Raw genomic sequence first — 23,569 nt, forward strand, 5'->3', positions numbered from 1 at the left:
TAGCAGTTTTCTAACTCGGTTGTTGTACCACGGTGGTTCTTTTCCATCTCTTACGATCTTGCTTGGCACATACTCATCTAATGCATATTGTAAGATGGTTTTGAACTTTGGCCACTGACCCTCTACACTATCTGTACTTGAGACAAAACTTTTGTGTTGAGCCGTCAAGTACTCTGAAATCTGCTTTTTGTCACTTTTGCCAAACAGAAAGATCTTCCTACCTTTTTTAATATTTCTATTTACGGCTGAAATCACCGATTCAGTAACCGCTTTATGATCGCTGATTCCCTGTTCTGCGTTAACTGTTTATTTTTTTGTGAATATTTCAAGTATTCGCATATTGGTACTGACATTATCTCACCATGCCGGTGTCTCTTGTAAGCAGGCACTGAGATCAGATATTTGATGGCTGAGGGAATTCCAGACAGGGTACTCTGAACCTCAACTATCCCATCCCCTGGCCTGCTCATTACTGAATACCTCTTAAACACATAGGCCATTCGGTCTACGGAGCTGCTCACTCGGCTGATTAGCGCTGACTCACTTGCCTGTGTGTTAGTGACGGGCTCATGCTTCGTTCCATGGTCTGTCCATGTAGGTTCCACTGGCGAGCAGCTTTCTGCTTACGCTGACCGCTACCAGCCAGTCCACACTCCATCAATAGTGTTATTACAAATGATTGAAGCGATTTCACAGCTCTACGATAACTTTATTATTTGAGATATTTTCACAATGCTTTGCACACACATACAAAAACTCAAAAAAAATTTTTAGGCATTCACAAATGTTCGATATGTGCCCCTTTAGTGATTCGGCAGACATCAAGCCGATAATCCAGTTCCTCCCACACTCGGCGCAGCATGTCCCCATCAATGAGTTCGAAAGCATCGTTGATGCGAGCTCGCAGTTCTGGCACGTCTCTTGGTAGAGGAGGTTTAAACACTGAATCTTTCACATAACCCCACAGAAAGAAATCGCATGGGGTTGTAAGTAGGCTGTTTATGTTTTCTTATTGGCAACGTTACGTAGCGCTCTGTATGAAAATCACTGGCTGTGCTGTATGCAGTTGTGGCTAGTTTGCATTGTTGTCTGCCATTGTAGTGCTGGGCTGTTGGCTGTTAACAGCGCGTAGCGTTGCGCAATTGGAGGTGAGCCGCCAGCAGTGGTGGATGTGGGGAGAGAAATGGCGGAATTTTGAAATTTGTAAGACTGGATGTCATGAACTGCTATATATATTATGACTTTTGATGACTATTTAGGTAAATACATTGTTTGTTCTTTATAAAAATCTTTCATTTGCTAACTATGCCTATCAGTAGTTAGTGACTTCCGTAGTTTGAATCTTTTATTTAGCTGGCAGTAGTGGCGCTCGCTGTATTGCAGTAGTTCGAGTAACCAAGATTTTTGTGAGGAAAGTGATTTGTGAAACGTATAGGTTAATGTTAGTCAGGGCCATTCTTTTGTACGGGTTTTTGAAAGTCAGATTGCGTTGCGCTAAAAATATTGTGTGTGAGTTTAAGCACAGTCATGTATAATTGTTCTAAGGGGACGTTTCATATGTCGACCATTAGCCGAGGATACCTCACTGGAATCTTCTGATTTTTTCTTGTAGTTTGTGTAATTAGTGTAGCTTTTGTTTATTGCTAGCGCGTAATTGTAGAGAAAATCTCCATTGTAGTTGCAGTCTTTCACTGTTGTACAGTAAAACAGTTGTGACATGCATGTAGATTTGCACCAAGTATTTCGCAGCTGCAATTAAGTAGATATTATTTTCAGTGCTATGTTAATGTGTTCCCCTATTTTTGCTCTTCAAATTGTGTTTTTCTGTGTTGTCCTGTGAAATATTGTGACAATAATGGCGTGTGAAAAACGTAATACTAGGCTCCAAAGTAAACTGAGAAATGACAGTGAAGTCGAAAGCAGTGTGTTAGCGCCACCGTGTAATGAATTAACTAATGTTCAACATAGTAATTTGGTAATTGTGCATAGGGAAATGGAGCGGGTGGCAAACAATGGCGTAGGCAGTGAAACAATTAGTGAACAGGGAAGCATTATCGATCGATCGCTCGGCAACAGCTCGCCTCAGGAATTCGAAATGACAGGACACAATTTTGCAAATACTGTAGATTCAGGTTTTGCGTCCTCACCGTTTTCTCAAATAAGTCAAGACACATTTTCTGCTCGTCAACATGTGAATGTTGCCGGTGCAAATGCACTGCCGAAAAGCGTAAAGGAACAGATTCCAGACACTAATGCATTGTTATTACAGCTAATGCAACAAATGGAACAAAATCAGAGACAAACACAGCAAAAGCTTCAAAAGTTAGACACAATGGAACAAAATCTTCAAAAGTTAGACACCACACTTGAATAAACACGTGAAGATTTAACTACTGAGTTACATAAAATCGAATCGAAATGTCAAAAAGTCTGTAATGACGTAAAAACACAAATTTGTGAGCATTTTCAACCTATTTTTTCGCGTCATGAAAATGCATTACAGAATCACGAAGCAGCCATAAAAGAACTGCAAACTACTGTTCATGAAAATCATGAGACCTTGCAAGCTAAAATTGACTCAGTTGCATCTACCGATTCGGTTATGCAACTTGCAAAAACTCAGGAAAACTTAAAGGACACAGTAGATACGATTTCAACACAAATGGACACTCTGAAACTTGGTTCAGAATAACACACAGAGGAAATAATTTCACTAATGGATAAAGTAGCCGAACTTTCGGATCAGTTCACTAACTTATCTACAAAGTTAGATGATGATCTGAATGACACAAGACCTGTAGCCATTACTGACACAGAAGAGTATGAACAAATTAAGAAATTCAAACAAAATCAGAATCAAATTAATACGCAACACAAAAGAGAAATCCGGGAAGTACAAGATCAGTTGGCACAAGTAATACAAAAATTACATATTTCAGAGGACACTCGCGCTCCAACATGGGAAGAGGGACTTAGAAATACGGAACAACCACAAAATAACACAGGACACTTCGGAAATTATGAAAGAAATTGGCAAGGCACACCGAATTTTGAGATGGAACCGCCGAAACGACGTAACAATGACCGACATGTGACTCGCCGACATGATGATTTTGACTATAAGCTGTTCATTACTACACGTAAATTCAAAACATTTAAGAATTCTGGCAACGACATTCATCCACAAGCATGACTCCATCAATTCTCTCATTGTTTTCCTCCCAACTGGTCGTTAGAGCACAGATTAGAATTTATGTGTGGTTACTTAGAGAATGAACGAGCTGAAAGAATGCGATCGGTCATTCACGATTGTCACAGTGAAGGAGAATTTTACCATGCGTTCCTCTCAGCAAGACCGAGTAAAACATAGCATCATCATGATGAAACGCTTTGAACAATCTGAATTTTCCAGTCTTGTCAAATATTTTGAAGACATGTTGCACAAGAATCAGTACCTGTCAAACCCATACAGCCCCTCAGAACTCATCCGCATTTGCTTAATGAAATTGCCTGAACATTTAAGAAATATTATTTTGGCAGGACATTGCAAAGACGACATTGAAGCTTTTCAGGGACTCTTACAAGAATTAGAAATTGACACAGACAGTCGTGGGATCCGAAAACAGGAAAACAATCACTACAGGTCACATCTGTCACAATTCCGTGACGACAGAAATAATAACTGGACACGACAAGGCGATTCTTACAACGCAAATCGTGAACAAAACAGACACCACCGTTATGACAACCACTGGCAGAGTAATAGTTACAGAGAAAAATCGCATTTCCGTAGTAATGAATATGACAGAGATTACCATAGAAACAGACAATATGGGAACAAAAACAATTATTATCATGGGAGACAGAATAACTTCAGACGCAACGGTCCACCGTGCAGTGATAATTCAGGGAGAAATTCCCCACCACTTAACCGACAAGAAATAAGCTATGGAATCTACCGACATGACGACAGACGATATCATCATAACGACAGACCTGAATTTCATCAGAACTGGCGGGATTTAAACAGGGCTGGGCCCTCTGGGCAAGGTGAATTTGTAGAAGTTAGACCTCCAAATCCCAATAACGACGCTCGCCAACAAAGAAACAGACAATGACTCGCACCGCAGGCAGCCACGCGCGCCGGCTGGCTCAGAGAAAAATAACATAGATGCTAACATTGAGAAAAATTCCAGTATTCGTTACCGACGTATACCGTACAATAATTGCGTTCAAGTTGAAACTCTGTGTACTAGGAAGAGTAAAGGTTTACACCGCATTTCACATGTAAAACCGTTTATTGAAAGATAATCTGCTTTTTAACTTTGTCTTTGCCATAAAACTTTTCACTTTACATCGCTAGTATGCTTTGTCAGACTTATAATCTGTTAACATGCAACAATGTTTGAAGTTAAATATCCAGTCAAGAACCAAGAGAACTTATTTAAACAGAAATTACGAATGCACTGTTACTGTGAACAGACAACACAGTGTTATTGTGTGTGTGCATTCTTGCTTGTTAGTTGCACGATTACGTAACGACTATAAGGCTCACATACTTAGAACATTTACCAGTACTGCTAATGAGATTTTAATGCAACATTTTGGTTTACTTGAAAATACATTCTGGATTTAAAGTACTTTCTGTGAGATACCAGATGACACAGTGGTTAGTTTATGTGACAGCTACACGATTTTATCACGACGCTACTAATGAGTGACAATTTACAATGTTGCTTTTGCGGTGTTTCTGTTTTAAATCTGCACAGTTTTTCTGAATTATTCTGGAAAGTAAAACATGTTTTAGCAGTAACTTTTGTGGTATAGCTACAATGAGACAGCCTCTTTCGTAGCACAACAATACGTTACATTATAGTACTTTCTTGATCACGGTAAGGTACGCAAAGCATTTCACTTTCGTTTATGATGAGGTAAGTACATTGACTTCAGCAGAACTTTGCTTACAGAGGACGATAACTACGACACTTCCACAGAATTATCTTACAGCAAGACGCACATTTAGCGCTACAGGACACGCATTTGAGTGCTTAATTTTGTACTTAAACCATTTATTTTTCAATATTTTTGAATTACAAAGAAAGTCTTCCGTGACACATTTCATTCTATTGCAGTAATCTGTAACACCTGAGGGTATAATTACATTAATCCTCAGGGGGGTACATGCTTGCTTTGTGTATCATGTGTTTGGCAAGCACAAGGAGCCCTAGCTAATATGGTATTTGCTTACACAACTTTACACATCGGTACCATATTTCTCTAACACATAATTACACAGCTATCTGATCATTTAACTGAGAGAGACAAACTTTTTTACTACGGCAGTGACAGATGTTTTCGTAATTACACCGTTGGATAACTTCACACTTAAGAAATTGTATTTTGTCTGTACTTTGTGAACTGTTCATATTTTTTCGGACCCATTGTGATATTATGAGAGTTTTGAATGATATATTTGGTATGGGATCACGATTTTTAAAGTACGTTTGAGGCAGATGACACTCTTGACATGAGCAGAGATTTTTTTTTAGGTTTTGAAATTATTGGAGGAAGCTACAACGATTTTGAGAGTTGACTGAGGTGTTATGATGTTATTATTACCATGACTGTGTATTATGCTGTTGGGGTATGTTTATGATCAATAAGCTGATGCTATATGAGGAATTTGATTATGCTACGTATTTATTATGATGAAATATTGAAGAAATGTCGACGAATATGTATATGCGTAATAAGGTAAGGAATAATGAGTAGTGGTTAGGGACTCTGACTTGTGATAAAGGATGTTGGAAACCAAAAATCATGCTTTAAGAGTTATGAAATGTGTGTAAATGCGTGAATGTATCACAATGCCGGCGAAAATTGTTTGGACACTGTTATATTTATAGGATTTTGTTTCTACAGATTTGTAACGCAAATATTTCGACCTGTGAAATTTTATTTCTATCAAACTGTCACTGTAGCGGAAACTGATGTCGTAAATATTTCGGTAAGGAAGGTATGTCACTGTAAGCACCCAGCTGCGCGACATTCGCCTGGAGAACAAGCCATTAGTGTGTACCTTTTCAGAGGCACAGGAAGAAAAAAATAAGGGAGGCCATTATCCTCGCTATTGACATTCCTTTGTAGAAAGTATAGCAAATACGACACGCTCAAACTTGAAAGCATATGATTATACTGTGGAGCACTTAATTTATGATATTTACTAAAATGCCTAATGAAAAAATGAGAAACATTTCACGGCTATTGTCTTGCTAGTTGAGAGAAATGCCATATGGCTTGCTTTATGTATTTATTTACTCATTTTGTTTAATATCAAGTTTCTAGCTGCAGCAGCATTGGTTAAAATAAAATTTAATGGATGTATTAATATAAATATTTTATGCCTACAGATCCAGTAAATAATTTTATGATCTATTCAAAAAAAAAACAAAGGAGCATAAAAAGACATTTCCCTTCACAGGAATTGAATACTGAATTTTCTTTTCAACTACTTGGTAATTTTTTTGGTAGAATAACTTCTTGTGGTTCACCACTTTAATTACATAGACATTAAGATGTGAATATACATTTCCCTTCTCTGCATTGTTGTCTTTAATGTAATATTTTTTCTGCTTGAGCTATGTCATGTTCAGATGTAAGTTATTGCATTTGCTGCTGCTGTTTGCCAGGCATACTGCTACTAAATTTCACTTTGTATTACTCTGTTAAGCTAGTTTTACTACTGATTTATTTTTCTTGTTGCTGCACATTGGCTCATATTAGTTGTAATGTTGCATTGTTTGGTAATTTAGATTTACTGTAGCTTACTTTGACAATTTCCATTTTTTGTCATTGCTGTTTGTATTAATTGTTTTGTGCTGCTGCATTGCCTCGTCCCTTAGTTTATGCATCTGAGCTCAGTAGATTTAAGTTAGCTTAAGAGGGGGTAGACTATATAAGAGAATGAGTTGCGATGAATTGGAAGAAATGCATTGAGAAGTTATACGAAAAAAGTACAGAAAGCAGGTATAGGTAGGATTTTCTTGTAAATAAATGATGAGGTAAGATAATGGAAAATAAATAATGAAGTAAGAAATATGTGTACATATAAATACAGAAAGCATGCTTGGATAGGATTTTTTTTGGTGGAAACAAATGTTGAAATAAGACAAAAGATCAATGGAATGAAGTTTTGGGTTGGACTGCAGTACCAAATGTTACACTGAGAACAAACCCTGTCCTTTCCTTTTGTGTTATCCCACTATGTGTTTGTGTACCCTTGTGTATTTGTTTTCTTCCTGTCTCTGTGTACTGTTTCATAGAATTTTTTCTCTTCTAATACTAAGCTACATTCACTATGATGAGGAATACTTTTATCCTCAAATATAATTTGCATTAATAATGTTATTTACTTCGTAAAGATGTTTAGGCATTATTCATTCCATTTTGTTTTAATGCTCATGTGTGAAGTTGATGTTTCAAAAGTTATTCTGATCTTTTATGTATTTACTTATGTCATATTTCTTGTAACACTGATGTATATGTTATTTCGATTCTTTTGTAAAGCCCGTATTACTACAAATGTTATCTGTATTGTTATGTTCTTTAATGATGTATTTTGTCCCTTTCTTATTGTATTCTTATGTTATAAAATTGTAATTGACACCAGTTCATCAAATTAAGTAACTTGTAAGTTCCATTTCACTGCACACATTTCTGATGGTCATAGTATATGGACAATATGTGAGAAGTAGGGACTGTTAGTGTTTGCACATGTGTTAATAATTCAGCAGGGGACTGGATAACAGCATTGCTGGTTCTAAGGACAATTCCAAAAACTTTGTGAGTGCACAAGTGATAGTTATGGACTTGCTATATTATCTGCAAGACTCTTCAATGGTGATTGTGCACCTGCACAGTCAAAACAGATGGCTGCTGGCCATCTCTACAAGGACTACAGTGGGTCTGCATCTCTGATGGCCCACCAATATCATTATTTCTACAAGGACTGCAGTGGATCTGCATCTCTGGTGGCCCACCAATACCGTAATCTCTACCGGGACTACAGTGGGTCTGCTCTATGATGACCTACCTACCAATCTTCTTCAAAACGTCGAATGACTCTGCTGTGGGTTTGCTCTGTTGTGGCCCATTACCTGTCAGCATGTCAAGAGTCAGCACTGTCTTTCCTTTGGAAGGACAACACTACTTCTTCAAGACTGCATGGAAATCCACTACTTCCATGTGCATTGTCTTTTACTGCTCAGACTTTGAGAAAAACACTGCTATTTTACTGTGATAAACGATCAGGACTGTCTTTATGGACTGTGAGAAAATTTTAGCTTTTGACCATCATTGTATTAATAAGTGTGTGTATTTGATATCTTTCTTACTGTAATTATGAAACATTTTTTAAAATCTGTATTGGCCAATGCCCAAAACAATTTGTAAAATTTTTTGTGGGGATCATGGGGGCTATGTAAGTAGGCTGTTTATGTTTTCTTATTGGCAACGTTACGTAGCGCTCTGTATGAAAATCACTGGCTGTGCTGTGTGCAGTCTGTGGCTAGTTTGCATTGTTGTCTGCCATTGTAGTGTTGGGCTGTTGGCTGTTAACAGCGCGTAGCGTTGCGCAGTTGGAGGTGAGCCGCCAGCAGTGGTGGATGTGGGGAGAGAAATGGCGGAATTTTGAAATTTGTAAGACTGGATGTCATGAACTGCTATGTATATATATTATGACATTTGATGACTATTAAGGTAAATACATTGTTTGTTCTTTATAAAAATCTTTCATTTGCTAACTATGCCTATCAGTAGTTAGTGCCTTCCATAGTTTGAATCTTTTATTTAGCTGGCAGTAGTGGCGCTCGCTGTATTGCAGTAGTTCGAGTAACCAAGATTTTTGTGAGGAAAGTGATTTGTGAAACGTATAGGTTAATGTTAGTCAGGGCTATTCTTTTGTACAGATTTTTGAAAGTCAGATTGCGTTGCGCTAAAAATATTGTGTGTCAGTTTAAACACAGTCATGTATAATTTTTCAAAGGGGACGTTTCAGGGTTAAGTCGGGAGAGCGTGGAGGCCATGACATGAATTGCTGATCATGATCTCCACCACGACCGATCCATCGGTTTTCCAATCTCCTATTTAAGAAATGCCGAACATCATGATGGAAGTGCGGTGGAACACCATCCTGTTGAAAGATGAAGTCGGCGCTGTCGGTCTCCAGTTGTGGCATGAGCCAATTTTCCAGCATGTCCAGATACACGTGTCCTGTAACGTTTTTTCACAGAAGAAAAAGGGGCCGTAAACTTTAAACCGTGAGATTGCACAAACCACATTAACTTTTGGTGAAATGCGAATTTGCACGAATGCCTGAGGATTCTCTACCGCCCAGATTCGCACATTGTGTCTGTTCACTTCACCATTAAGAAAAAATGTTGCTTCATCACTGAAAACAAGTTTCGCACTGAACGCATCCTCTTCCATGAGCTGTTGCAACCGCGCCGAAAATTCAAAGCGTTTGACTTTGTCATCGGGTGTCAAGGCTTGTAGCAATTGTAAACGGTAAGCCTTCTGCTTTAGCCTTTTCCGTAAGATTTTCCAAACCGTCGGCTGTGGTACGTTTAGCTCCCTGCTTGCTTTATTCGTCGACTTCCGCGGGCTACGCGTGAAACTTGCCCGCACGCGTTCAACCGTTTCTTCGCTCACTGCAGGCCGACCCGTTGATTTCCGCTTACAGAGGCATCCAGAAGCTTTAAACTGCGCATACCATCGCCGAATGGAGTTAGCAGTTGGTGGATCTTTGTTGAACTTCGTCCTGAAGTGTCGTTGCACTGTTATGACTGACTGATGTGAGTGCATTTCAAGCACGACATACGCTTTCTCGGCTCCTGTCGCCATTTTGTCTCACTGCGCTCTCGAGCGCTCTGGCGGCAGAAACCTGAAGTGCGGCTTCAGCCGAACAAAACTTTATGGGTTTTTCTACGTACGTGTAGTGTGTCGTGACCATATGTCAATGAATGGAGCTACAGTGAAGTTATGAAATCGCTTCAATCATTTGTAATAGCCCTGTACATGCACGTAGGGTCCGCCAAGTTCTCGCCAATGTCCACACAATCATATGGGTTGGCCAGTGGCTTGCGGTGACCAGTTGGGTTGCGACTGGGAGCGTCTACCGTTATCCGACAGAACACCACAATGGCCAGCAGCATGATATAGATGCAATCTCCCACTGTTAAATTTAATGTAATGTAAAATAGCGCTAAAATAACAAGTCCAGCTGGTTAAGTTTTTTGGTAAATCAGTAAAATATATTATTTATCTGTACTACTATATAGAGAAAGTCTTAGTTTAACGTTTTTAGCAAAAATCTCAAAATTTCTTGACTGATTTACTTCAGATTTTTATATTTTACTCTAATAAATGTTCATGGAGACATGGCTACACATTTTTAATATGTACGATATATGAATATGAATGTATCATATAAAGGGGAGAAGTTTTACCCAACAATCTCGGAAAGTTTTAGTCCATTTTTCGTCAAATTTTTACGTGATACTCTAATAAACCTTTATACAGACATATATTACAAATTTTTAAATACATATTGTATATATTTCCAGGTGTTACAAAAAGGTACGGCCAAACTTTCAGGAAACATTCCTCACACACAAATAAAGAAAAGATGTTATGAGGACATGTGTCCGGAAACGCTTAATTTCCATGTTACAGCTCATTTTAGTTTCGTCAGTATGTTCTTCCACCTACGCTCAATGGAGCACGTTATCATGATTTCATACGGGATTCTCTACCTGTGCTGCTGGAACATCTGCCTTTACAAGTACGACACAACATGTGGTTCATGCACGATGGAGCTCCTGCACATTTCAGTCGAAGTGTTCGTACGCTTCTCAACAACAGATTCGGTGACCGATGGATTGGTAGAGGCGGACCAATTCCATGGCCTCCACACTCTCCTGACCTCAACCCTCTTGACTTCCATTTATGGGGGCATTTGAAAGCTCTTGTCTACGCAACCACGGTACCAAATGTAGAGACTCTTCGTGCTCGTATTGTGGACGGCAGTGATACAATACGCCATTCTCCAGGGCTGCATCAGCATCAGGGATTCCATGCGACGGAGGGTGGATGCATGTATCCTCGCTAACGGAGGACATTTTGAACATTTCCTGTAACAAAGTGTTTGAAGTCACGCTGGTACGTTCTGTTGCTGTGTGTTTCCATTCCATGATTAATATGATTTGAAGAGAAGTAATAAAATGAGCTCTGACGTGGAAAGTAAGCGTTTCCAGACACAAGTCCACATAACATATTTTCTTTCTTTGTGTGTGAGGAATGTTTCCTGAAAGTTTGGCCGTACCTTTTTGTAACACCCTGTATATAACGTTTAACCGAAATGGACATGCTATTGATTTTTGAGCGCGGTGTTCTTGGGTGATATCGTCAATATGTCCATATTCACATAAAGGCAAATTGGCTTTGAGCACTATGGGACTTAACATCTGAGGTCATCAGTCCGTTAGAACTTAGAACTACTTAAACCTAACTAACCTAAGGACATCACACACATCCATGCCCGAGGCAGGATTCGAACCTGCGACCGGAGGGGTCACATGGTTCCAGACTGAAGCGCCTAGTACCGCTCGGCCACAATGGCCGGTAGTAATTTGTAAAAAAAAAAATTAATTATAGACAGCTTTTTGTACTTTATTAATTGCGAATATACTGTAATTTCTTTTGTTGAACCAAAGCCATTTATTTCTTTGTCTTCACGTGCATCCTGCATTTGTTTAAAATTATAAATGCACGATGTATCACAAAGTCTTGGAGGTAGGGTGGAAAGAAACACAGTCTAGAGGCTACCATTTATTCATTTAATGTGACTTCGTATAAATGGATAAACAAACAAGTTTAGACATGCATGTAATTCTGCGTACTCGTCTGGCACTAATGCCAGTGCCTTATTCATACTGCGTACTGGTGCATAACACATGCCAAAGCGCTTAGCAATGAATTCTTGTATTTGACGAGAAGTGGTATGAACCCAGTACGTTGTCCTCGATGGTGAGTGTTCATCGGAGGTGAGGGTATCATTTGGAGTGCCCCAGGGAAGTGTGGTAGGTCCACTGTTGTTTTCTATCTACATAAATGATCTTTTGGATAGGGTGGATAGCAATGTGCGGCTGTTTGCTGATGATGCTGTGGTGTACGGTAAGGTGTCGTCGTTGAGTGACTGTAGGAGGATACAAGATGACTTGGACAGGATTTGTGATTGGTGTAAAGAATGGCAGCTAACTCTAAATATAGATAAATGTAAATTAATGCAGATGAATAGGAAAAAGAATCCCGTAGTGTTTGAATACTCCATTAGTAGTGTAGCGCTTGACACAGTCACGTCGATTAAATATTTGGGCGTAACATTGCAGAGCGATACGAAGTGGGACAAGCATGTAATGGCAGTTGTGGGGAAGGCGGATAGTCGTCTTCGGTTCATTGGTAGAATTTTGGGAAGATGTGGTTCATCTGTAAAGGAGACCGCTTATAAAACGCTAATACGACCTATTCTTGAGTGCTGCACGAGCGTTTGGGATCCCTATCAGGTCGGATTGAGGGACGACATAGAAGCAGTTCAGAGGTGGGCTGCTAGATTTGTTACTGGTAGGTTTGATCATCACGCGAGTGTTACGGAAATGTTTCAGGAACTCTGGTGGGAGTCTCTAGAGGAAAGGAGGCGTTCTTTTCGTGAATCGCTACTGAGGAAATTTAGAGAACCAGCATTTGAGGCTGACTGCAGTACAGTTTAATGCCGCCAACTTACATTTCGCGGAAAGACCACAAAGGTAAGATAAGAGAGATTAGGGCTCGTACAGAGCCATATAGATAGTCATTTTTCCCTCCTTCTCTTTGGGAGTGGAACAGGTTGGTTGGTTGGGTGGTTCGGGGAAGGAGACCAGACAGCGTGGTCATCGGTCTCATTGGATTAGGGAAGGAAGTCGGCCGTGCCCTTTCAGAGGAACCATCCCGGCATTTGCCTGGAGTGATTTAGGGAAATCACGGAGTGGAACAGGGAGAGAAGATGCTAGTTGTGGTACGAGGTACCCTCCGTCACGCACCGTATGGTGGATTGCGGAGTATGTATGTAGACGTAGATGTAGATGCAGGCTTACTAAGATTTCGCCAGACTTCTTCTTCTTATATTTTCCATAGATTAGGACTTTCGACTTGTGCTGGCCTTGGCTCGGTCTTTTGTCAAACATTTCCATAAAAATCCATATTCTTAACGGCCCTATCCATAGGTCTGGGGGTACTGTCTTTGATTAGTAACCAAAGCGTCCTCCATCTCGGATTGAAACCCCGCCACTGCTTAAGATTTGAATAAAAACCATCAGCAGTAGTGGCCAAACACTTCAGACATAAGATTCTACTCTCATTCTGCCAACGGCCTTGTCAAAGAGAGCTGAAGAGGGGACAAAGGTTCAGGGCACTCTCTTGCCCTTTGGTTGGGAAAATGCCCCGAAAAGCGGAAGAATCAGCAGTGATTAACGACATGATGATAGAGAAGGCAGCCGAAACCACTGCATTAAAGACACATAGGACATACGGCCTCTAACTGGAAAAAGATTGGCGAAAAATTCCGGACTTGCCCCCATTACCTATCTCCGGGAGATAGCTGTACCGTATGTACAACCACAACGGAGGGGTATCTGTTGAGAGGCCAGACAAACATGTGGTTCCTGAAGAGGGGCAGCAGCCTTTTCAGTAGTTGCAAGGGCAACAGTCTGGATAATTGACTGATATGGCCTTGTAACAATAACCAAATCGGCCTTGCTGTGCTGGTACTGCGAACGGCTGAAAGCAAGGGGAAACTACGGCCGTAATTTTTCCCGAGGGCATGCAGCTTTACTGTATGATTAAATGATGATGGCGTCCTCTAGGGTAAAATATTTCGGAGGTAAAATAGTCCCCCATTCGGATCTCCGGGAGGGGACTACTCAAGAGGATGTCGTTATCAGGAGAAAGAAAACTGGCGTTCTACGGATCGGAGCGTGGAATGTCAGATCCCTTAATCGGGCAGGTAGGTTAGAAAATTTAAAAAGGGAAATGGATAGGTTAAAGTTAGATATAGTGGGAATTAGTGAAGTTCGGTGGCAGGAGGAACAAGACTTCTGGTCAGGTGACTACAGGGTTATAAACACAAAATCAAATAGGGGTAATTCAGGAGTAGGTTTAATAATGAATAGGAAAATAGGAATGCGGGTAAGCTACTACAAACAGCATAGTGAACGCATTATTGTGGCCAAGATAGATACGAAGCCCACACCTACTACAGTAGTACAAGTTTATATGCCAACTAGCTCTGCAGATGACGAAGAAATTGAAGAAATTTATGATGAAATAAAAGAAATTATTCAGATAGTGAAGGGGGACGAAAATTTAATAGTCATGAGTGACTGGAATTCGAGTGTAGGAAAAGGGAGAGAAGGAAACGTAGTAGGTGAATATGGATTGGGGCTAAGAAATGAAAGAGGAAGCCGCATGGTAGAATTTTGCACAGAGCACAACTTAATCATAGCTAACACTTGGTTTAAGAATCATGATTAAGGTTGTATACATGGAAGAACCCTGGAGATCCTAAAAGGTATCAGATAGATTATATAATGGTAAGGCAGAGATTTAGGAACCAGGTTTTAAATTGTAAGACATTTCCTGGGGCAGATGTGGACTCAGACCACAATCTATTGGTTATGACCTGTAGATTAAAACTGAAGAAACTGCAAAAAGGTGGGAATTTAAGGAGATGGGACCTGGATAAACTGACTAAACCAGAGGTTGTACAGAGTTTCAGGGAGAGCATGAGGGAACAATTGACAGGAATGGGGGAAAGAAATACAGTAGAAGAAGAATGGGTAGCTTTGAGGGATGAAGTAGTGAAGGCTACAGAGGATCAAGTAGGAAAAAGACGAGGGCTAGTAGAAATCCTTGGGTAACAGAAGAAATATTGAATTTAATTGATGAAAGGAGAAAATATAAAAATGCAGTAAATGAAGCAGGCAAAAAGGAATACAAAGGTCTCAAAAATGAGATCGACAGGAAGTGCAAAATGGCTAAGCAGGGATGGCTAGAGGACAAATGTAAGGATGTAGAGGCTTATCTCACTAGGGGTAAGATACATACTGCCTACAGGAAAATTAAAGAGACCTTTGGAGATAAGGAACCACTTGTATGAATATCAAGAGCTCAGATGGAAACCCAGTTCCAAGCAAAGAAGGGAAAGCAGAAAGGTGGAAGGAGTATATAGAGGGTCTATACAAGGGCGATGTACTTGAGGGCAATATTATGGAAATGGAAGAGGATGTAGATGAAGATGAAATGGGAGATACGATACTGCGTGAAGAGTTTGACAGAGCACTGAAAGACCTGATTCGAAACAAGGCCCCCGGAGTAGACAACATTCCATTGGAACTACTGACGGCCTTGGGAGAGCCAGTCCTGACAAAACTCTACCATCTGGTGAGCAAGATGTATGAAACAGGCGAAATACCCTCAGACTTCAAGAAGAATATAATAATTCCAATCCCAAAGAAAGCAGGTGTTCACAGATGTGAAGATTACAGAACAATCTGTTTAATAAGCCACAGCTGCAAAATACTAACACGAATTCTTTACAGACGGATGGAAAAACTGGTAGAAGCCGACCTCGGGGAATATCAGTTTGGATTCCGTAGAAATACTGGAACACGTGAGGCAATACTGACCTTACGACTTATCTTAGAAGAAAGATTGAGGAAAGGCAAACCTACGTTTCTAGCATTTGTAGATTTAGAGAAAGCTTTTGACAATGTTGACTGGAATACTCTCTTTCAAATTCTAAAGGTGGCAGGGGTAAAATAAAGGGAGCGAATGGCTATTTACAATTTGTACAGAAACCAGATGGCAGTTATAAGAGTCGAGGAACATGAAAGGGAAGCAGTGGTTGGGAAGGGAGTGAGACAGGGTTGTAGCCTCTCCCCGACGTTATTCAATCTGTATATTGAGCAAGCAGTGAAAGAAACAAAAGAAGCATACGGAGTGGGTATTAAAATCCATGGAGAAGAAATAAAAACTTTGAGGTTCGCCGATGACATTGTAATTCTGTCAGAGACAGCAAAGGACTTGGAAGAGCAGTTGAACGGAATGGACGGTGTCTTGAAGGGAGGATATAAGATGAACATCAACAAAAGCAAAACGAGGATAATGGAATGTAGTCGAATTAAGTCGGGTGATGTTGAGGGTATTAGATTAGGAAATGAGACACTTAAAGTAGTAAAGCAGTTTTGCTATTTGGGGAGCAAAATAACTGATGATGTTCGAAGTAGAGAGGATATAAAATGTAGACTGGCAGTGGGAAGGAAAGCGTTTCTGAAGAAGAGATATTTGTTAACATCGAGTATAGATTTAAGTGTCACGAAGTCATTTCTGAAAGTATTTGTATGGAGTGTAGCCATGTATGGAAGTGAAACATGGACGATAAACAGTTTGGACAAGAAGAGAATGGAAGCTTTCGAAATGTGGTGCTACAGAAGAATGCTGAAGATTAGGTGGGTAGATCTTATAACTAATGATGAAGTATTGAATAGGATTGGGGAGAAGAGAAGTTTGTGGGACAACTTGACCAGAAGAAGGGATCGGTTGGTAGGACATGTTCTGAGGCATCAAGGGATCACCAATTTAGTATTGGAGGTCAGCGTGGAGGGTAAAAATCGTATGGGGAGACCAAGAGGTGAATACACTAACCAGATTCAGAAGGATGTAGGTTGCAGTAGGTTCTGGGAGATGAAGAAGCTTGCACAGGATAGAGTAGGATGGAGAGCTGCATCAAACCAGTCTCAGGACTGAAGACCACAACAACAAGTTCTAGGGGACTGATGACTTCAGATGTTAGGTTCCATAGTGCTCAGAACCATTTGAACCATATTTGATGGCGTTCTATGAGTCGGGGCGTGGAATGTTAGAAGTTTCATCGTGGTAGGGAAGCTAGAAAATCTGAAAAGGGAAATGTAAAGCCTCAATGTAGATATAATAGAGGTCAGTGAAGTGAAAAGGAAAGAAGACAAGGGGCTCTAGTGAAACGAGTATAGGGCACTATCAACAGGAGGAGAAATTGGTATAACGGGAGTAGGGGTTGTTATGAATAGGAAGGTAGAGCAGAGAGTGAATTATTATGAAACGTTCAGTGATAGGGTCTTTCTCATCAGATATGACAGCAAGCCAACACCGACAACAATAGTTCAGGTATACATGCCGAGATCGCAAGCAGAAGATGAAGAGATGGTTAAAGCATATAAGGATACTGAACTAGTAATCCAGAATGTAAGGGGAGATAAAAATGGGAGATTGGAATGTGGTTTTAGTGGGTAAAGTAGAAGAGAGGATTACGGGAGAGTATTAACTTGGTAGTAGGAATGAAAGAGGCGAAATATCAACTGAGTTCTGCAATAAACTTCAGCTAGTAATAGCGACTACTTTTTCAAGAATCACGAGAGGAGGTGGTACACTTGAAAACGCTCTGAATGTACGGGAAGGTGTCACTTAGATTGCATATGGTCAGGCAGAGATTCCGAAATCAGATATTGCAACGTAAGGGTACCCAAAACGAGATATAGACTCAGATTACAATTTAGTGGTGATGGAGGGTAGACTGAAGTTTAAGAGATTAGTCAGGAAGAATATTGCGCAAAGACGTGGGGTGCGGAAATACTAATAAATCATGAGAAACGCCTGAAGTTCTCTGCAGCAATAGATACGGCAAAAAGGAATAGCTCACTAGGCATTTCAGTTGAAGATGAATGGACATCTCTAAAAAGGGCAATCACAGAAGTTGAAAAGAAAAACATAGGCACAAAGAAGGTAACTGCGAAGAAACCATGCATAACAGAAAAAATACGTCAGATCATCGACGAAAGAAGGAAGTACAAAAAAGTGCAGGGAAATTCAGCAATACAGAAATACAAGTCACTTAGGAATCAAATAAATCTGAAATGCAGGGAAGCTAAGGCGAAATGGCTGCATGTAAAACGTGAAGAAATCGAAAACGAAATTAGTGTCGGAAGGACTGACAACAGCATGTAGAAAAGTCGAAACAACCTTAGGTGAAATTAAAAACAAGGGCGTTAACGTTAAGAAGGCAATGGGAACTCCACAGCTGGATGGTGATGAGAGAGGGGATAGGTGGAAGACCACATTGAGGACCTCTATGACGGGGAGGAATTATCTGATGACGTGATAGAAGCAACCCGAGTCGATAGGGAAGAGATAGGGGATCCAATATTAGAATCAGAATTTAAAAGAGCTTTGGACGACTTAAGATCAAATAAGGCAGAAGGGATAGGTAACATTTCACCGGCATTTCTAAAATCATTGGAGAAGTTGCAACAAAACGACCACTCACGTTGGGGTGCAGAATGTATGAGACTGGCGATATACCATCAACCTTTCTGAAAAACATCATCCACGCAGTTTCGAAAACTACAAGAGCTGACAATTAAGAGAATTATCGCACAGTCAGCTTAAGAGCTCAAGTATTCAAGTTGCCGACAAGGACAGCATACACAAGAAGGGAAAGGAATATTGTGGGTCTATTAGGTGTCGATCAGTTTGACTTTAGGAAAGGTCGTTCTGATGATGTGGTTGATAATGGAAACAAGACTGAAGAAAAATCAAGACACGTTCATAGGATTTGTTGACGTGGAAAAAGCGTTTGACAATGCAAAATGGTGCAAGATGTTCGAAATTCTGAGAAATGGGGGTAAGCTGTAAGGAAAGACGGGTAATATACAATATGTACAAGAATCAAGATGGACCATTAAGACTGGAAGACCAAGAATGAAGTGCCCGGATTAAAAAGGGTGTAAGACAGAGATGTAGTCTTTCGCCCCTGTTGTTCAGTCTATACAGCGAAGAAGCAACGACGAAAGTAAAAGAAAGATTCAAGAGTGGGATTAAAGTTCAGGATGAAAGGCTATCTATGTTAAGATTAGCTGATGATGTTGCCATCCTCAGTGAAAATGAAGAAGAATTGCATTGTCTGTTGAATGGGATGAACAGTCTAATGAGTACAGAAAATGGATTGAGAGTCAATCGAAAAAAGGCGAGAGTAATGAGGAGGAGCAGAAATGAGAACAGTGAGGATCTAAACATCAGGATTCGTCATAACTAAATAGACGAAGTTACCGAATTCTGCTACCTAGGCAGCAAGAAACAGATGATGGACGGAGCAAGGACGCCATAAGAACCAGATTAGCACTGGCAAAAAGGACACTGCTGGCCAAAAGAAGTGTACTTGCATCAAACATAGGCCTTAAATTGACAAAGAAATTTCAGAGATCGTACTTCTGGAGCAGAGCATTGTATAGTAGTGAAACATGACTGTGGGAAAACCGGAACAATAGAGAATCGAAGCGTCTGAGATATGGTGTTACAGAAGAATATTGAGAATTAGGTGGACTGATGCAAAAAAAATGAGGAGGTTCTGCGCAGAATCGGCGACGAAATAGTGTATGGAAGGCACTCACAAGAAGAAGGGACAGGATGACTGTTAAGACCTCAGGGAATAATTTGTATGGACTAGAGCAGCAGTTCCCAACCTGAAGGGACTTACCTCCCGAAGGGTAAAATGAAATTTTTTTAGCGGTAGAAGCAAAATTATTCGGTTCTGTTTCAATCACGAAACTAAATTATTTTCAAAGAATTATTACTATTATCACAATCTTGTAAGCCCCTAATGCTGATTGTATAAGTTATCGATAATTACTTTTTCTCAAAATGTTCAAATGTGTGTGATTCCTAAGGGACCAAACTACTGAGGTCATCGGTCCCTAGACTCACACACTACTTAAACAAACTTATACTAAGAACAACACACACACACCCATCCCCGAGGGAGGACTCGAACCTCCGGTAGGAGGGACCTCGCAAACCGTGACATGGCGCCCTAACCGTACGGCCACTCCGCGCGGCCTACTTTTTCTCAATTAGTATCATTAACGCGCTGAAGGTTACAGGTTCCTCACATAGTCAACCAACTACACACATATGTTGTGCTTTGTCCCGCAGATAGATGATGATGAAAGTCAGATATACAGGGTGTTACAAAAAGGCACGGCCAAATTTTCAGGAAACATTCCTCACACACAAATAAAGAAAAGATGTTATGTGGACATGTGTCCGGAAGCGCTTAATTTCCATGTTAGAGCTCATTTTAGTTCCGTCAGTATGTACTGTACTTCCTCGATTCACAATCAACATGTGTGGGCTGACGAGAATCCGCACGCAATTGTGCAATCACGTCATCAACACAGATTTTCTGTGAACGTTTAGACAGGCATTGTTGGTGATGTCTTGATTGGGCCCCATGTTCTTCCACCTACGCTCAATGGAGCACGTTATCGTGATTTCATACGGGATACTCTACCTGTGCTGCTAGAACATGTGCCTTTACAAGTACGATACAACATGTGGTTCATGCACAATGGAGCTCCTGCACATTTCAGTCGAAATGTTCGTACGCTTCTCAACAACAGATTCGGTGACCGATGGGTTGGTAGAGGCGGACCAATTCCATGGCCTCCACGCTCTCCTGACCTCAACCCTCCTGACTTTCATTTATGGGGGCGTTTGAAAGCTCTTGTATACGCAACCCCGGTACCAAATGTAGAGACTCATCGTATTGTGGACGGCTGTGATGCAATACGCCATTCTCCAGGGCTGCATCAGCGCATCAGGGATTCCATGCGACGGAGGGTGGATGCATGTATCCTCGCTAACGGAGGACATTTTGAACATTTCCTGTAACAAAGTGTTTGAAGTCACGCTGGTACGTTCTGTTGCTGTGTGTTTCCATTCCAGGATTAATGTGATTTGAAGAGAAGTAATAAAATGAGCTCTAATAAGGAAAGTAAGCATTTCCGGACACATGTTCACATAACATATTTTTTTTCTTTGTGTGTGAGGAATGTTTCCTGAAAGTTTGGCCGTACCTTTTTGTAACACCCTGTATACGTAACAAATGATGAATATCTCAAGAAAACGTCTTTTCCAAGCAGTGTAGATTGTACGAGTATATGCATTAGTTCAGAAATTGCTTTATTAGTCGCTTCGAAACAGGTAAATGAATTAACTGACAACATGACACAGCAGTAACTACATAGCGGATACTGTAGTGCTGTACACACTATTATTATTATTACTATTACTATTAATGACTGTGGTCAGACCCAAAGCACTAACAGTCTGAGGTCTTCCAATTTCTGTCAGTTCAGAAGCAAGAAGTGCTCCAATCAAGTGATTTACGAGGGTCACTCCAAAAGAAATGCACACTATTTTTGTAAAAATACAGTTTTCATTCTGCATGTGTGAAAGTTTTACAGTGTGTAGGTACATCCTTCTCGCGTGTTTTCAAACTTAGTTCAACCTGTTTCCGTGAGCGGCGCCATCACATCATGTCTTCAAGATGGCTACTACACTTGACGTTCGTCAGAAGCAACGTGCTGTCATAGAATTCCTGTGCTGTGTAAACGAGACAGTGGGAAACATCCACAAGAGGTTGAAAAAGGTGAATGGAGATGCTGCTGTCGATCGCAGTACAGTTAGTCGGTGGGCAAGCAGTTTACGTGATGAAAGCGGGCACGGCAATATTGAGGATTGTCCTCGCAGCGGTAGGCCTCGTACTGCACACACTTCGGACAATGTGCAGAGAGTTAACGAATTGGTGACTGCTGACAGACGCATCACAGTGAACGAATTGTCATGCTACGTTGGGACAGGGGAAGGAAGCGTTTGCAGAATACTGAAAGTGTTGGCGTTAAAAAAGGTTTGACCCAGGTGGGTTCCCAGGATGTTGACAGTGGTTCACAAAGAAAAAAAGAAAAACGGTATGCAGCGAACTTTTGGAACAGTACGAGAATGGTGGAGATGAATTTCTTGGAAGAACTGTGACAGGTGATGAAACATGGCTCCATCATTTTTCACCAGAGACGAAGAGGCAATCAATGGAGTGGCATCATGCAAATTCACCCAAGAAAAAAATATTCAAAACTACACCTTCTGCTGGAAAAGTTATGGTTACGGTGTTTTTCAATTCATGCTAAGTGGAACCATCATAAATTCTGATGCATATCGACGAACAGTGGCTCCAACAGGTTGGTCCAGAATTTTACCGTGCGGGTGTACAGGCGCTGGTTCCAAGAAGGCGTAAGGCAGTTGGGAGGGATGGAAATTATGTGGAGAAATGAAAATATTGTTCCTAAAGGATATATCTACACACTGTAAAACTTTCAAACATGTAGAATAAAAGACGGATTTTTAAAAAAATAGTGTGCATTTCTTTTGGAGTGACCCTCGTACGAACAGTAAATATAGTGCACACATTTTAACTTGGTTGATTTTAAATGTGGTTGCAGTGTGCAGCTCAAGCAAATGCCACAACAGAGAGCTGTAATGAAGGGAAGTATGTTTTGTAGCAAGTGTCAACCCACACTGTGGATAGTTAGCTTTCTTGTCTGAGAAGGAGTTGTGGGTAGCACTTGCGATGCACCATTAATTCCTTCGTCATTCATTCTAATACCTCCACTTCCTGCTCCCCTTCCCCAAACACACACAATTTAAATATAATTCATCTTTCATTAATTTAAAAATAGTAATCTTTCATTCTACAGTCTAGTTAGGTGGTAAATTTGGTGATAATGTGGCGAGGAGGGGGGGGGGGGAGGGAACAGATGACAGAGGCAGAGGGGCGGGAGGAGGGTGGGGATACTAGCTAATGTCTGATTGCACTCAGGGGGAATGGTCTAAGAAAGGTTGGGAAGCACTGTACTAGAGGGAGCTGTAGAGGGTAAAAACAGTAGAAGGGGACAGACACTGAAATACATATAAGTTGCAATTGCTTTTTGAGATGGAAAGGTTGGCATAGGAAAGGAATTCCTGGTGGGTCGCATCAAAACAGTTAGAAGACTGATAACTCAAAAAAAGTACTTTTTTTTTTTACTCCAAGAACCAATGATAACTACTGCTGAAAAGGGAGCGAGTTCTCCTGAGTATTTCCGTTATAATCTCAGACGTATCTCATGTGGTCCAGATGCCTTTCAACTTATCAGCAGTTATATTTGAGTTTCTATTCCGTGATCACTTTTCTCAATATCTGCTTTTTCGGTGTTCGTGTGATTGTTTAAATGAGGAACCATTCTTCCTCGGTGAAACAGACTCAGAAGACTCAATTCAGCATTCCGGCCTTCTCTCTGACTTCCTTTCGTTGCCAATGTGGTCACTGAGTTGCTGAACAGAAGGTTTGGATCCGGTTGCTGATTTCACGTAATACAGGAAGTCTTAGGATTTTAGTTAGACTGGTTGGCAAAATTTCACTCTTAGATTCAATGAATGCTTCTCACATTTCTCTCCTTATATTCATTTCCGCTTCGTTCAGCTTTCATTTGTGAACTAGGATTTTACTTAGCTTAAAGCTATGATAAAATTCTCCCTCGCTCTCTTAGCAACTTTCCGACACGGCTGTTGAACC

The sequence above is a fragment of the Schistocerca cancellata genome, chromosome 2, assembly GCF_023864275.1.
Source record: "Schistocerca cancellata isolate TAMUIC-IGC-003103 chromosome 2, iqSchCanc2.1, whole genome shotgun sequence".
Taxonomy (NCBI): domain Eukaryota; kingdom Metazoa; phylum Arthropoda; class Insecta; order Orthoptera; family Acrididae; genus Schistocerca; species Schistocerca cancellata.